Here is a 17,500-nt window from a genome sequence, read left to right as displayed (position 1 = left end):
TTATTATTATTATTATTATTATTATTATTATTATTATTATTATTATTATTATTATTATTATTATTTGAGATGATCACTCAGTGATATGAAACAAACCGAATATAACATTGTTTAATAAATAAATTTGTAAATAAACAAATCAAAATATTATTCAAGGCGAATCTTAGCGCAAAGTCTGAGTTTTGTCTTAAAAGAATACTTACAAAAAAAAACAGAAAAAAAAAAACACTTCTAATACACATACGAGCACTCTCAAACAGAAGTATATATTTTCATTATCCCTGATACTCTGTAGCTATAATTTAGTCGTATGAAACAGGTTTTTAATTACAGTATTACAATCAACATTATTAAATTTCGCTGAAGTCATGTACACAATCTGCAGTTATGTTTTGCTTTATGTTCTTTCGAATAGTGTTTGCTATCGATGTAGGCTTAAAAATCAATTAGTTTAAATGAGACTTCGTCTGTGAGCGTTTATTTACTTTATTAAGCACAGAGTTGGCTCTATGATATTTTCTTGTCATACAGACCTCCTTTAAGGAAGTATTCCGTAAAAGTAGTAGATAAAATGTGTCATATATATATATATATATATATATATATATATATATATATATATATATATATATATATATATATATATATATATATATATATATATCGTGCAGTGACTGGGCAGTCGTGGAACATATCTGAAATCAATCGATCTCAGGTTTCCTTCTGATAATTTTAGTCTTCTTGAAAGAAACAGCAGCGGCCATCGTGACGTTTCAGGCGATATTTTTTTTATTTATTTATCTATTTATTATTTTTTTTTCTTTTTTGATTAGTGGGGTCTTTCCTTTCTGTATCTCACTTCACTTCCTCTTGATCCTTCCTAATAAACACCATATTCTTTGGAAGCTTGAATTTTAAGTCAGTGGCCCCTTTTAATGGCTTGTTCCATATGAATAGGTTTCATCTACTGAATAATAAATAATAATAATAATAATAATAATAATAATAATAATAATAATAATAATAATAATAATAATATTAACATTAGGCCCGATTTTTCTGTGTGTTACTCCCAAAGAGACTGTGAAATTTTGATCCTCTCTATCGGTATGAACCACGAGAAGCATTATTATTATTATTATTATTATTATTATTATTATTATTATTATTATTATTATTATTATTATTATTATTATTAAACAGTAGATGATACCTATTCATATGGAACAAGCCCACCACAGGGGCCACTGACTTGAAATTCAAGCTTCCAAAGAATAAGGTGTCCATTAGGAAGAAGTAAGAGGAAGTAAAGGGAAATGCAGAAAGAAGAGATTCCACTTATGAAAAAAGAAAAAAAAATAAATTAATAAATAGATAAACAGATAAAAATGCATTAAAGTGCAAGAGGAGCATGATTTTTCTGTGTTACTCCCAAGGAGACTGTCATTTTTTTTTTAATCTTCTCACCTTATCATTTATTTTTATATTCTCTATCGGTATGTACCTCGAGGAGGAAGGACCTCGAGGGGGTTAATATTATTTTGCCCACAGCCATCTTTACCATCATCATTTTTTTTTTAATAACAACATACATGCATACATTAGGACCGAAGCTCTTCGTTGTGGAAAAGAGAAAATAACCCCGTTGCACTGTGCTAAGCACACAAGCTGCTTACAAACTAGACAGAGGCAACAATGTTCCGCGTCCGGAGATTATGTTTTGGTCTTTAATGCCGAGTTGTTATTAAAAGGAAAAAAAAAAAAAAACAACAAAAAAATATGGAAAAGTCCGTCAATGAAATAATCAAGATCATTTGAATGAAATATTCAGGCTTTGTGTTTTGAAGCGTGACAGACAGCCCAGCCTCCATGATTTTCCGTGCCGAACTCAACATGCTGCGTCTTTGCGGATCAGGCACTGTTTCTGTATGTGTGTGTGTGTGTGTGTGTATGTATATATATATATATATATATATATATATATATATATATATATATATATATATATATATATATATATATATATATATATATATATATATATATTATATTTATCTTGTTTTAGCTACAATAGAACATATTGGAAAATGTTGACACCTTTTATATTGGTATATATTTATTTTTTTGTAGAACATATTAACAAACGACACATTTATAGCATGTATATATTTATTTGTGTATGTATGTACGCACATTTAAGCATGTAGATGTATGTATATATGTATATATATATATATATATATATATATATATATATATATATATATATATATATATATATATATACATATATATATTTTCAACCTCAGTGTTCCAGTGTGGAAGGTATCGACGGAGTAATGATCCCATCTGAACTATATATCCCAAACTTTGGTCTACTTTTCCTGATGGAGTTTTTCCCAATAGAGGACCCATCTCCCCTGTCGATACCTTTCCTTAGAATGCGAAATTTAAAACCGATAGTTTTTATGTTTTTATTTCCTCCCATTGTATTGAAATAGAGTCTCAGAGATAATTATGACTGTATAATGTCAGAACAGGCGAGACCATCAGTTCTCGCAATGGTCTGGAGAACGACCATTAGAGACCCCAGGCCCCCGAAAAAGTTTTTTTTAGTTTTTATGGTCCTACTTTTCCTAGTTACGACCGCTGTTTCACATAGGACGAATATATTCTTCATCGACACCGCTGGCCGATTTATGTAAGTCGTTCGGTTAGCCCGTTTTTTTTTTTTTTTTTTTTTTTTTTTTTTTTTTTTTTTTTTTTTTTTTTTTTTTTTTTGGGGCATTTTTTTAAGACGTACAAGCAAAAAAGACTTCATGTGCATCCAGACACGTTCCATGCATACACATCTACCAACAGCAAACTAATGTTTTTTTTTTATTTTTTATTTTGAGTTTTAACCCCCCAAAAAAACTGTAAGAATATAGAAAATCATAATTTTTTTTCTGATTGAATTTTAAAAAGAGGGTGTATAATTTTCTTCAATCTTACAAAAAATATTAAGTATAAGGAAAATCATAAGTACAAAAATATTAAGTTTTTAGAAAATTACAAGTAGAATTTTACGCATGAAAGTTGTTGAATTTGGAAAGTCTTGAGAAGCAATATTCGACATCAAAACTTGTAAAAAATGTATCATAAACAATGAGTTACAACTCGCCATATATATAATTATGCTATAAGTGGAAATCAATACAAATGGTTTGTACTGTTCGAGAATGATCAATGAAATATAACCGAAAGTATTTAGGTCACTTGGATGAATATTACGAAAAAGAACGATACAAAGGGTATTATTATTATTATTATTATTATTATTATTATTATTATTATTATTATTATTATTATTATTATTATTATTATTATTATTAGGCAAAGCGCATCACTGTTTGGAAAAGAAGTTCTACAAGCATAAGAGAGAACAGTCCATAACAGGAAAATAATTAATAAAGAAGAATAAATGAAAAAAAAATAACAGCAAGTAAGATCAACACAAACGTTAAATAACTTTAACAAATTTAACAAACAAACTATGCAGTGAGATTCACGTCAACCTGCTCTACATAAAAATATCTGCATCAAGTTTAACCTTCTGGAATTTCAACGTTTTAAAAAAACAAAAAGGCTTTTGAAACATCATTCCAGAATTTAACCAAAACAGGATTAGCAGTTCTAGGAAAATGCGGTATCAATACCTCACTAAAACAAAAAAAAAATGGGTGTTATCTTCTTGGTAGATCTGGATGCGAAAGAAGACCAGATAAATAAAATATGTATGTATATATATATATATATATACATATATATATACACACATAAATCTCATAATGTTTTAAAGTCTTAAAATGTTAGGCCCTGAGTGCATAAAGTTATTGTTGATGATTTATATACCTAAAGAAGAAAGTTATTATAATCATGGCCAGGGTAAGGGTATTTATTTAATTCTTTTACGAGGTAACATATTTTCAAGAATAAGTTGTTTCAGTTTTAGGTTTATATATATATATAATATTATATATATATATATATATATATATATATATATATATATATATATATATATATATATATATATATATATATATATATATATATATATATATATATATATATATATATATATATATATATATAATGTCTGTGTGTTTCTGCTTAGAATATAAGGAGAGAGAGAGAGAGAGAGAGAGAGAGAGAAAGAGAGAGAAGAGAGAAGCCGAAAAGAGAACTGAATAGGAAAAACTGAACGAAAATAACCAACCCCCCAACAAAAAAAAAAAAAAAAAAAAAAAAAAGATAAAAAAAATAATCGTATTCAGCAGAGAAATATTTGGAAAGCACAACGCGAGGTTTGAGGGTAAATGATGAAGTGGGCCAGAGACGAAACGACATGGAAAAAACAAATGACTGTCGGTCGCGTTGCGCCTTTTCTCATCCCTTCATCAGGGACCTCAATACGCGGGAGATGAAGATGCTTAGCGGAACAGATGGGAAAATTGCAATAACTGCCCGTGTTTGCTGCAATATTGAAAAACGGAGATATAGCGGCAAAGGCCCCGACTCCGACAACGATAAAGTAAGTACATGTAAAATAATTCCGCCGAAAACGTTCGTGAAAGGGAAAGATTGAATATATTTTTTTTCGGGGGGTTTTGGGGGTGGGGGAGAGGGGGGGGAAGAGGCCTAAACGCTTTTTCCTGATATAGCATAAAGGAAGAGGCTACAAAAAAATAAAAGAAAAAGATATGAAAAAAAAAACCAAAGCATTCAGACCAAAAGGACTCGCAGAAGGATTCAATGGTCGAAGGATATAGAAAAAAAAAATGGTTTGAAAATGGCGATATGATCGAAATTAGGACGGGAAATGATAACATCTCATCACGGATCAGGTGCGTCGGGCATTTTGTAATAAGTGTATGCATGACGTTAATTACCAGGAATGAAAAAAAAAAAAAGAAATTTTGACATATGCTGAAGCATCTGGGTATTTGTCCATAACTGATAAAAAAGAAAAAAAATTTGGACATATGATGAAGCATATGAGGTTTTGTCCATAACTGATAAAAAAAATAAAAATTTGGACATATGCTGAAGCATCTGAGGATTTGTCCATAACTGATCGTTAAAAAAAGAAAAAAAATTTGTACATATGCTGAAACATCTGGGGATTTGTCCATAACTTATGGTAAAAAAAAAAAAAAAAAAAATTTGAACATTTGCTGAAGAACCTGGGGATTTGTCCATAACTGATCGTATAACAATTGAGCGAAAAAGTTACAATTTAGAGGACACAAACATAAGCTCCTAAGTACCGGAGGTGGGCAGATCAGTGAAGTTAAGTAATGTTGCTGGCTAGTGTTTGTGCTTAGATGACCACAAGGAAAAATTCAGACGCATTCGGCACGTAAACTTGAATGTCGATTGGGCATGGAGTAGGCTAGCAACCCCATCCCATAAATACGTGCTGAAGACTGCTTGGGCACTAACCTCTGAGACCATCCTCTCTATGAGGAAAAAGTCCTATAATTGATATATAGATATATATATATATATATATATATATATATATATATATATATATATATATATATATATATATATATATATATATATATATATATATATATATATATACTTACTTATTACAACATTCAGCCATTTTCTTAACAGGAGGTGACCCAAGGGAGAAAAATAGATTTTGTGATCACTGTCACATTCACAGCTTAAATTAGCCACTTTATACACCAGTACAGAAGGCTCATCAACAGTGCATCGAACCCCCTAAACACTCTAAAGCACTTATCACTATCTCCCACGAATTTTTCCAATCCCTCTATATTAAGGCCTACCTGTCCTTTCCGATACACCTTGGCCTCCACCTGCCCAAAATCTTGTGGGTCTTCCTCTCCTACTACCTCTTGGCATTTTGGAATTATATAATCGTTGCACCAACCTAAGTATTCCCTTCTTTCCAAATGTCTGCACTATTTCAAAACTCTCTAATTCACTGTTTTATCTACAAGAATCCCTTCTATGTATCACATTTCTCCCTAATTTTTTTTCGTCTCATGCCAGCTTAATAATTTTTTCATTTGCATTCACCATTCACAGTCAACCATCCCTTCATTTATTCCAGTCTTGGCTTCCATATACAGTACACTCCATCATCATTATTATTATTATTATTATTATTATTATTATTATTATTATTATTATTATTATTATTATTATTATTATTATTTAGAAGATGAACCCTATGCATATGGAACAAGCCCACAGGGGCCATTGATTTGAAGTTCAAGCTTCCAAAGAACATGATGTTCACTAGGAAGAAGTAAGAGGAAGTAAAGGGAAATACAAAATGAAAAGATCTCACTTATTAAAAAAAAACAAAAAAATAAATTAATAAATAGATAAAAATAGTATTAGGGTAGTAATGCATTGCATCTTCGCTTGAACTTTTGAACTTTCAGTTGCACAACATCCTCAGGGAGACTGTTCCACAGTCCAACAGTGTGAGGAATAAAGAGCCTCTGGAACTTGAAAGTTCACTTTATATTTCTTTTGCAGATACCTGGCTGACTTCGTTATTCACCTATTGTGTTACCCAACTCTTCTTGAATTATACCATCATTGTGTTTACTCTTGAATACCTGTACAAATCAACAGCCACCAGTCTTCCACCGTCCACATATACAGTTATTATTCCATCTTCCTGGATCATATTTACCCTTATAATTCTATAATTTCCGAATCAGAAGGGGTAGCGCCAGAAGAGTTGAGGCTGCAGGCCTAGGTAAAAATCATGGACCTTTCAAATGCAGGCTCTGTACTTGACTACTGTGCTACATGTTATAAGAAAAGATCATGAATGTAGAGTGGAGTGGTTGAGACACTGATTAGGGAAAGTGGAAAGTTTGAAATCATTTAAAATAGGAGAAAGTTATGAATAAACATGAGCAAGCAGGTTGAGAGAGCAATTGGAGACAAGGTGAAAGTTAATATGGACAGTAGAAAACCGGAATCACTTGATTCCTACTGATATTTCAAAGAAAATGACAAAGGATGATGGTATGATAAGGACAGCAAACGAGTCATTGAACTGATGAAACAATGAAAGTGGCACGGTTGGCATAACAAATTGACGAGATCCTCGAAATGATTGTGAGAGCCAAGGTGGCGAGAGTAGCAGACGAGTGTTGAGCCAACTCTCATTTATGGATGTGAAATGTGTATGATGAGTGTCACTTCAAGAAAATATACTCAATCCTTTATGGGAAGTAATCATTTTTGTGGCAGAGTAGACACTGCATCAGAAATAAATGGCTGAGAAATGTAGAGATTAGCAAAGTGATTAAAAGGATAGGGTAGGCTAAAGGATAATGAGCGTGTTGTGAGGTGATTTGGCCTTGATGAAAATATGGAGGACAACGGGTTGGCTAGAAAAAAAAATTACAACTTGCAAGCGCTGGATAGATGGTGTCAAGAAAGAGGGGAATCTACAGGTGAGTGGCGCAATATATGTAAGAGTTGGTAATTGCTGCAAATGAGCTTGTAGGGATACTGTAACAGCATTCACCCACGATTCAACATTTAAGTGGGAAAGACCGTTTCCATTTTCCTACAGCTTAACGATGAACATATATATATATATATATATATATATATATATATATATATATATATATATATATATATATATATATATATATGTGTGTGTGTGTGTGTGTGTGTGTGTATACACATACATAATATATGTTCTGTTTATCTGACACTAAACAAGTCTTCCTCGAGTCCCTTACGTCCATATGCCTGGGATATGATAGCGCAATTAGAACACAGTTCAAGTTGCACCTATTAAACGAATGATATAAAACACGCAGTTTAAAATTACCGATAGAGAATAGATGCATATGAAAAACGCATCTTAATCAGCGGAAGTGCTGGGCAACATAATATTTGCAGAAAGAGAGCAAAGTTCAATTTAAACAGAGCTGTATTAAGTCGATGTAAGGATGTAAATATAATTAACAAAGTGTGTGTATGTGTATATATATATATATATATATATATATATATATATATATATATATATATATATATATATATATATATATATATATATATATAGGCAGACATGTCACTACTCACAGTCAAACAAGAATAATGTGATTCAGAATGGAACTCCTAAACCACAGGTATGTTAGATTATGGAAATAGATTGTGCTAATATACTTAGACATTAAAAACAAACTGAGGTCAACTTGATCACGAAATTGAGAAAAGTAGCCAACGTGATAATGTCACAGTGAACACGATAAGAACACTGACAATAACAATGAGTTCTAGTATCCAGGTAAAGAAAATATAACATGGACAGTGTCAACACTAATAACTTATAACAATAACACTACTAGTAGGAGTATTACTAGCAGTAGCAGTAGTAGTAGCTACAGAAGTAGTAGGAGCAGAGGTGGTAGTAGTAGTAGTAGTAACGTGATAACAGCACTAATATGAGTAAAAATAACAAAAGCTTATGACAACAATAACAATGATAGTAGTAATATTACTAGCTGCAGAAGTAGTTTGCAGCAGCAGCAGCAGCAGTAATAGTAATAGTAGTAGTAGTAGTAAAGTGATAACAGCGATAACAGCATTTGTCGTTGTCAGTAAACAAATGACCGAGGAGGTGGATGAATGGGGTTAAAACACAGGCGAGTGACGAAATGTGAAAAATGTCGGGTTAGGCAAAAAGAAAAAAAAAAATAAAATAAAAGGAAGTCATTGCAAATTTTTTTTTCTATTTGGGGGGAAAACAAATGGTAACGGGAAACGAATCGCACAGAATAAAGATGAGGAGAGATGTGCAACAAGTGCGAGATATACATATTGGATTTATTTATACTAAAAGGGTGCAGTGGCTGGCAGGCGGTAGTACTGAGTAAAAGAAATGATGTAGCGTAAGCCTTTCTTTTAAGGACGGAAGGGGAGGAAGAGAGAGAGAGAGAGAGAGAGAGAGAGAGAGAGAGAGAGAGAGAGAGAGAGAGAGAGAGAGAGTTTCTCTACTGAAGACGGCTGGTTGAGAGTGAAATTATGAAAGATATGTAAGTACAAGAAAACTTGTTTTTAAATACAATACAATACAAAGAAATGTTGACGCTTTGATAGATTTAAAAATATTAAAGGAAAATAACAATTTAACCATTCATGAGTCTTTTATGGAGGAAAGACGATAGAGAGAGAGAGAGAGAGAGAGAGAGAGAGAGAGAGAGAGAGAGAGAGAGATTCTTCCACTAAAGACGATTGGCTTGACTTAGAAATAAAATAACGAAAGATTATCAGAGTAAAAAATTCTTGTTTTCAAACAAAATATATATATATTATATAAATATAATATATACGAAATATATATATATATATAATAAATATATATATATATATTATCATATATAAAATATATATATATATATATATAAAAGTGTCGATGCTTTGGAAGAATTCAGAATATTTTACAAAAAATATAACAATTAGCCATCATTTCATGAAAGGCTATTGAACCATGTATAATGAATGATATTGATAATTTATATATACATAAAGTTTAGCTACCATCAGCATGAAATTCATCAAAACAAAAACTTTTGGACAACATTTAGGAACTAAGGATACTTTGACACATCATTAAAAAATTATTTAGAGGGAGAGAGCAAAATCTATCAAAGACAAACAGAGCGATGAGATACTTCAAATGGAATATCGTCAGCTGATCTTTAATTCTGACAGACGTCTTATGGCACTGACATTCCAGTGACGTACTATAGAGACATTCGACAATGGCCGACTCTCCAGTGGGCTGCGGAAGGGAAACTCTTAAGACTAAATGTAGGAAGAAAAATTAGGAAGAAAAATCAGTATTTTGAACGTCATATTAGGAAGAAAAATCAGCATTTTGAACGTCATAATCTCCGTACAAAAACATGACATTCTACAGAATCTACGAATGTATGTATAAATTTGGTAGAATTTTCTGTTTCTGTATAGGGAATATGATTTTGAAAATACTGATTTTTTCTTTCGACATTTTGTCTTAAGAAATTCTGGCACGGTCGATACGTATCTCAAAATCTTTAAAATCCCACTCACAAACTCTCTCTAATATATATATATATATATATATATATATATATATATATATATATATATATATATATATATATATATATATATATAATTTTCATATCACTTACCAATAATTATTCACGTTAGGTGTAAATTATTACCTATGTATGGGGACTTCGATAATAAACGATGTTTGTGGCTTAAAAATAATAGTGAATATGAAAAAAAACACGCACGTAAAAGTGATATTTGTATGCATGTATGCATGTATGCATATATATATATATATATATATATATATATATATATATATATATATATATATAATTTATATATATACATACATAAATTCTATTTTCGGGAAATCATCTTCGCTGTCTTCGAGAAAGTATCCTTGATAACACTGCATAACCTTGAAATAACAGGTGTATTGCTTTTGCCTATATCCTGCCAAATTCCGGAAAAGCTAACTACAAATGGGAATATCATATGACGAATAAATTCCGTTTCCACAAAACGTGTCACTCTAGTTATTGAAACTGAAGTTAAAAAAAAAAAAAGTCGTTTTTCTTTTCGTATGTGTGTGTGTGCACTATTACAGTTTAGCAGAGAGGAGGAAGATTATGAAATGTGCTGAGAGAGAGAGAGAGAGAGAGAGAGAGAGAGAGAGAGAGAGAGCAGCGTTTTGTTTTCAAAATAAGAAATATTAATGAATTTTCTTGCACTATCGGAGACGAAAGTCCGATGAAATATAATGGAACATCTTTTGGTAATTGGTTTTTAACGTTCATGAAGGAAACACCAAAATGCGCCCCAATGTACTATTTTGTGAGTCTCAAGTGAGGTACTCCATGAACAGTGCGAAATCTCCCGGTAAGAAAGTATCTCTCTCTCTCTCTCTCTCTCTCTCTCTCTCTCTCTCTCTCTCTATATATATATATATATATATATACACACACACATATATATATATATATATATATATATATATATATATATATATATATATATATATATATATATATATATATAATTTCCTTTCGAGTTTTACAAAGTATCATTATTACTCAAAATAGAAGCATTGATGCAAAAAATAAGGCAAATATAAAAAAAAAAGAAAACGCATCAGTTATCAATGCTAGCTTAAGAAGCACAGAATAAACAGAATTGTAGTCAAACTGAATACGTATTGTTTCCTTGTAGTCAGGAACACATCCCATATGAACACAATTTTTACAATATATTAAGCGATATCAACAATACACCATCTGTAGAAGCAATGATTTGTAGATTTTTCGTTTAGATCGATAACTTGGGTCTTTTTTTACATACCAAGGAGATGGCTAATATTCATCAGCATGAATACACAACTATAAAAAGTAGCAAATAAAGAATAAGCACAGAGACTTATCAAAATAGGACAAACTGGCTTGAGATGTTAAGTCTTATGTAGATTATGTGTGTCTGTTAAAATTGGCGGTACAAGAAGTTTATGTAAATGGTTTCGGAAAAATAATTTCTGAAAAAAAAAAAACCACACCAAAAGACGTTAAAGTATTATTAAAGCAGAATGGCAATTACTCAAAGAATAACAGAAATAACTGATGAATAACGAATATAGGTGGTTTCAAGTGAGAAATCTCCGAACTAATAAGACTAAAACATTGCCAAATATTACATGTGAAATTAAAGGATGTCAGATGATACTGACCCATTCGTTTTAAGCTAGAGGTCTATGACCATAATAGTTGCGACACCTATATATTCTTTTCATCATCAAATCAGCCAGTCCAGTCTCGATAAGCTGTACTGAACGTCGATATAAAGAACCGGATCTTTCCTAGATAGCGACCCCCAAGGGTTTTCGGGGGTCGTTATCTAGGACTGATATTTCTTGGAGGTCATTAACTTTATGATATTTGAGGCTATCAGTCGAGAAACATGCCAAGCGCCATCCTGGGTCAAAGTGTTTTTTTAATTTAATTTATTATATTTTAATAATGGCACTTGTCATGTTTCTCGACTGATAAAGCTCACTTACAATCTTTTGCTTATGTTTTTACGGTAATCCCCAAACGGGTTTGTACCAAACACGCCGCAAAGGTGGATACATAGCGGGTTCAAACCCTTGGGGGTCAATATCTCGGAAAGATCCAAAGAACCTCACGGAATTCCACAGGTGTGAATAAGGAATATCAAATCTAGACAAGAAATTCTTTTTTTTTATTTTCTGTCTTTCGCCGACGAAGTAGAAAAACCCCCATCAAAAACGATGATGCCTGAGGGTTACGGAAAGGAGAAAAATTTGGGCTTTCGAAAGGAAAAAAAAAAATCGAGAGGAAACTATAAAGCCGAGAGTGGGGAAAAATCGATGGAAAGTGAAAATGCAGGAGAGGTGGAAAATGGGGAAAGAACAAATGCATCTAGCTTTTAGTTAATGGCACTAGAAAGGTTGAAAGGAGAGCGGAGAAAAAAAAGGACATTAGATTTCTCGACTCCCGAAATGGAATTATAGCTATAAAGGTTATTGGAAAAAAAAAAAAATAAAATCATGTTGCTATAGGTATGGTATATTCGTCCGTACTGGAACAAATAATCAAACAAGTGTAAGTTGCTTACAGAGTCGAGATTGACTGATTGGTTGATTGTGTCTATTAAAACAGTCGTCAAACATCTATGTTAGTGACGAAAAGCTTGACATTTCGGTTGAAGACTTCATCCAATCAAGTATTTGTAAAGAGTGGATCAACAGATAAGTTTACTGATGAATAGACAGGTAGGTTAAGTATACCTTAGTTTTACCAGACCACTGAGCTAATTAACAGCTCTCCTAGGGCTGGCCCGAAGGTTTAGACTTATTTTACGTGGCTAAGAACCAATTGGTTACTTAGCAACGGGACCTACAGCTTATTGTGGAATCCGAACCACACAGACAGATAGTTAGACAGGCAGATAAAGAGATACACAAATAAATTTAAAAAGTGGCGTATATGTAAGGAGTGTCTTCAAACAAGGTTTGTTGCAGTATGAAAAATATTTATTAATTTGCATGTCATACTTAAAGAGAAAAACGCTGGGAAAGAACTTCCTTTTCCGGATATACAGTTAATCATTTATAATTCCGAAACTATGGATACCAGTTTTTGTAGAGTCTGCAGTTAAGGCTTGACAAGCATAATAATATTCATATGCACATGCTTTTATAAGCCTTCATATAGGCGAAAAATGATACATAAAATGTTTTAAAATCAATTTAAAAAAAATTTCGGAACGCCTAGCACGGTTACAGTTTCTTAAACTAATGAAATCTATGATACAAATGTCAAAAAAAAAAATAAAAGTGAATATAAACAGAAATTCTAAGGAAATATTGCGTGAGGCCATGTCAGTAATGAATGAATAAGTCAATAATGAATGAATAAGAATCCACACACATATGTAAGTATGTTTTTGTATATAAAATTAGTGAGCTGAGATAGTAAAAGTAAGGAACACATCATTCAATTGTTCTTAAGTTTATTTAAAGAATCATTATAAACTAATGAAAGCTTATGGCAGAATTTCCAATTTTTCAAGAGAAGTCGAATGACTAACATAAGTTAAAGAGCACCTTTGGAAATTTCTAGAAGTAGAAATATCTTCTAATGTATGAAAGAAACTAACATTTCCTTAACTCTGCAATGCATTCGTTAATTGCAATCGTATACAGAGTAGTATAAGCATGCAAGTCTGATACCGAGACAAAACTGACTGCGAATTTTCTAGTTTCAACGACCAACTTTAGATCATCAAGCACCTCCCATGAAATTGCCATGGTTAATCAGGTTATAGAATGCATCCATTTTTTCCTTTAAATCTTAATTTTCTTTTTCTGGTAGTGCTTAGAATCTCGACTACTCATTCCTATATTTGTGATAACTATAATCATTGTTTTGTTTTTAGGAACGTCGACAATATCTGTGATTTCTCTTTATAAAAACTCCAGGCTCGAGTCTTCGTTTGACCTTGCCTGCATTCACCTGCTTGTAAGATTGTTTATATGCTTTCTACAAAGAGCACACCTGTTGCTTTTAAAATTGCTGAACACCAACATCTTGAAGCTGCCACCAAACCATGGGTTCACAAAAGCTTGACAATATTTCACCACATCGAGGCTACACTGCCATTAGGCCTCTTCCCAAAAAGGTTAGGATTTTTTTCTCTTTCTGTTTTCCTGACAACTATATATATATATATATATATATATATATATATATATATATATATATATATATATATATATATATATGTATATAGAAATAGAAGAATAGTAAAAGTTTGATATAAGAAAATTTTCTTAACAGAAACTAAAGTTTCATATAAAAAAAAACAAAAGCAGAGAGAAATTCGAACTTTGACACAAGAAAAGCAGAATGGTAGACGAAGAAAGGAATTTGTCTCAGTTCACAGAAAAAAAAACCATAACAATGCAAAAAAAAAAAAAAAAAAAAAAAAAAATATATATATATATATATATATATATATATATATATATATATATATATATATATATATATATATGTGTGTGTGTGTGTGTGTGTGTGTGTGTGTGTAATCAATGAAAACCAGTCCTGACATCAACGACGATTTCTAACGAAAAAGAAACTTGGAATTTTTAGTATCACCTCTGCGGGGTCTTCAAGAAATCCTGAATATATATATTTTTATTTTCCATAACGCTGACAGATAAACCATGTTCCATTTCAGCATCTTTAACAAAAACGACGCATGGGAATACGAACCAGAGCTGAAATTGGAAGAATTAGTGTCGTGGCGTCAATAAATTTAACTAAATTTAAGATTCTCTGTTCAATTATGTTTTTTTATTATTGGGGTTCAAAAAACCACCAAAAGAAAGTTCGGATCTGAGCATGAATAACTGAAGGCAAACCAGGACATCGAGTGACGTTAGGAAGATAGAAAGAGGTTATTGATGATACCGGTGAAAGGAATAGATAACAGATAAAGAAATAACTGTGATCTGAGGAAAACGCAACCGAAAAAATATGGTGAAGATTAGGTGGCGCATATTGAATGATCATGGACGTACTAAAATTTGCCTTAGATGTCTGACCACAGTAACACTGGGTAACAATGAGACCTGTAAGTAAATTCCAAAAGACCGATCTGAAGAACTTCCTTCGATTACAACGAAGAGGGTAATAGAAATTCTGAGAGAGAGAGAGAGAGAGAGAGAGAGAGAGAGAGAGAGAGAGAGAGAGAGAGAGAGAGAGAGAGAGAGATAACAGTTTTTGTAGATCCTCGTTTCCAGACATAACAGAATGCCGGACAGGAAAGATACAGGATGAGAGTAGAGGTTTGTGAAGGTAAGTAAAAGTCAAGATATTACTTTAACGAAAAGCTTTAGGAAAAGAGACAATAGATTCATTAGTGTGCGTTGTCATCTTCCCTCATTAAAATAAACCTGAGATGCAATACTGTACACATAGGAGTTCTGGAAGAAGACAAGTCTTTCTAAGAGACCCATGATGTACATAAAAGCACCTTTTATACATTATCATACAAATCTGGTGTTTCCTTGGTCTTGGAAACGATTACCTCTCTGTAAGTCACCTGAGCAGTGTTTATAATGGATCTCATTTTTATAAAGAAGAAATACTTTGTTTATGCATAATACCACTAACAAGAGAAGAAAAATAACACATCTATCCACAACGATGGGTAAAAATCAGTAACCTTATTAAAGATTTTGTAAACGACCCGAATATTTCTAAAAAAAATATTACTAGGACACTATGCCATGATACTTCCGCCTTGCAAATATATTATTATGAAAAATGACACGGTACTTCTCCTTGCAAATGTAATTTTTTTCGAAGAAAATTAATGTAATGGGGCAAGATAGACCGTTTTTTAAGAGATGAATCAGTTGAAAATATGAAACAGTTAAATTCAGAAAGTTTCAAAATGGCGAACAATCGTAGGAGCTACCAAGAATGACTAACGGTAATGAATAAACACAAGTCTTGAGAGAGAGAGAGAGAGAGAGAGAGAGAGAGAGAGAGAGAGATCTTTTTATTAACGTCCAGGAAATCATGATGTTCACAGCATACAACCCTTCAGTAAGATGTTGTATGTTGTGAAAAAACATTGCAGATCATAAAAATCAATCAAATAATATACTTCTCAGAAATACGTACAACCATGGATAAAAGACACATAGAAATGCAACACAGAGCTTATCTAGAAAACAAAATATATTACAGAGCAACTCAAGAATAATTTCACCTTTTCTTAGTGCATTTCTCATAGAGAGCTGACATCGATTGAGGCCAGTTCAAATACTGATAAGGGTCATGTTTGTTTTCAGTATTTTTCTTTCACTTTATTGTCTCATTTCTTCTCATAGTTATGAAAGGGGGAAATATACTTGGTATATAGGCTAGTTGAAAAATCACTAGGTATTCTTCACAAAGTCCCCATTGTCATGAGATTGGGGGTAATACAGAATAATATTTAAACTGATAATTAAACGTTAAGATGCATGCAAAAAACAAATAAAAAAAGATATTTAGTTAATTGTTCGGGATCTTTCCTACATAGTGACCCCCGAGTGTTTTAAATCCGGTATGTATCCACCTTTGCGGAGTGTTTAGTGCAAGCCCGTTGGGGATGACCGTAAAAACATAAACAAAAGACTGTGAATATTGTAAAGCTAATCCCCAAGAAATATTAGTCCAAGATAACGAACCCTGAACTTTGTTGGGGGTCACTATCCTAGGAAAGATCCATTGTTTGTAATCTCCAAAAACAAATGTATCCCTGTGCCTCACAGGGATACATTTGTTTTCGAGACTAAGACAACAAGATGCACTTCCCAGACCGTTCTTGAATTTTATCCGAGACATTAAGGTGTCAGAAATGCTACAACTATCTCTGAGAACATTGTCTCCTATCTGGGTCCACTGAAGCTTATATTGCCTTATATCAGCACCTGCGAAATTTCTTTGCTGAGTCTTATTTCAGATTCATATATCTTGCTATCCTTCCTTTTAATTTATCATTTTTCATGTCTTGTGTGTATGTGTATTTTATAACACGGTAGTTTGAAAATAAATGGAAGGTAATCATATGAAATCAAGTGTAACAGTGAGTATTTCGTATTTGATGCCAGAATCTCATTGTTCCTGAATACCTGAAATGCCACAGCTAATCTCAAGGTAAATGTCAAAGGTTGGAACTTTGGAACATTATCTTTAAAAAATTATGTTTCTCTTAACACAGTTATGACCATCAACGTGGCTTCTATAAAACTATAATTACTGATGGAAATCTTTCTAACACATTTAAAGCTATAATTTTTTTTTTGAAGTAAGATCAA

At 32.0% G+C, this 17,500-nt stretch overlaps 1 protein-coding gene across 1 annotated transcript in view; it reads right to left on the bottom strand.

The window, feature by feature from the left end:
* The window catches only part of LOC136830187 (uncharacterized), a 350,681-nt gene that overhangs the window by 120,572 nt on the left and 212,609 nt on the right, over nt 1-17,500 (bottom strand). The gene's annotated exons all lie outside the window — the stretch shown is intronic.

This window comes from Macrobrachium rosenbergii, chromosome 46, assembly GCF_040412425.1.
Source record: "Macrobrachium rosenbergii isolate ZJJX-2024 chromosome 46, ASM4041242v1, whole genome shotgun sequence".
NCBI classification, from domain to species: Eukaryota; Metazoa; Arthropoda; class Malacostraca; order Decapoda; family Palaemonidae; genus Macrobrachium; species Macrobrachium rosenbergii.
This window is presented reverse-complemented; position numbering and strand designations above follow the sequence as displayed.